Raw genomic sequence first — 586 nt, forward strand, 5'->3', positions numbered from 1 at the left:
CACCCTTCTGGAGAGGTGGCGAGGGACTGTGTGTGTGGCATGTCTTACTCTGGAGTACCTTTGAGCCTCTGGGTGCGTTGTGTGTATGCGTATGGGTGACCCTGTTTTTGGAGGGTGAGCTGGAGGGAGCTGTCCGTGTGTACGTTGGCTGTTCATTCATTACCTGTGACCAAACATGTATGTGTGTGTGCATGTATTGCCTCCGTGAGCATGTGTACACGCTCGGCTGAGCGTGAGTTCATGTGCCAGTGTCTATGAACACATGTATGCATCTGAGCCTGTGTGTGCGTGCGTGCACACTGATGCCTGTATGGGCACGTGGGTGTCTCCATACCCGAGCCCGTCCACATGCTAGCGTGCACGTGTGTTCCGAGGCGTGCGTGCAGAGGTGGCGGTGTCCACATCTCTGCGCCCTGGACCAGCGAGCACTCCTGGGGTTCGTCCAGGTGCTGGGGAGGGAGGAGGTGGGAGAGAGCGGCCTCTTCTGCTAGCCTCAGTCCTGTTCAATTATTCAGCAGGGCCCCTTCTCCGGAGGGGGCGGGAGGGGAGCGCGCGCCAGGGCGCGGGGGAGGGGCGGGGCTCGCGC

The 586-nt window shown here is 60.6% G+C and overlaps 1 protein-coding gene across 3 annotated transcripts in view; it reads left to right on the forward strand.

Moving 5' to 3' along the window:
• The window catches only part of NRXN2 (neurexin 2), a 100381-nt gene that overhangs the window by 61605 nt on the left and 38190 nt on the right, over positions 1-586 (forward strand). The gene's annotated exons all lie outside the window — the stretch shown is intronic.

This window comes from Lipotes vexillifer, unplaced genomic scaffold, assembly GCF_000442215.2.
Source record: "Lipotes vexillifer unplaced genomic scaffold, Lipotes_vexillifer_v1.1 scaffold1129, whole genome shotgun sequence".
NCBI classification, from domain to species: Eukaryota; Metazoa; Chordata; class Mammalia; order Artiodactyla; family Lipotidae; genus Lipotes; species Lipotes vexillifer.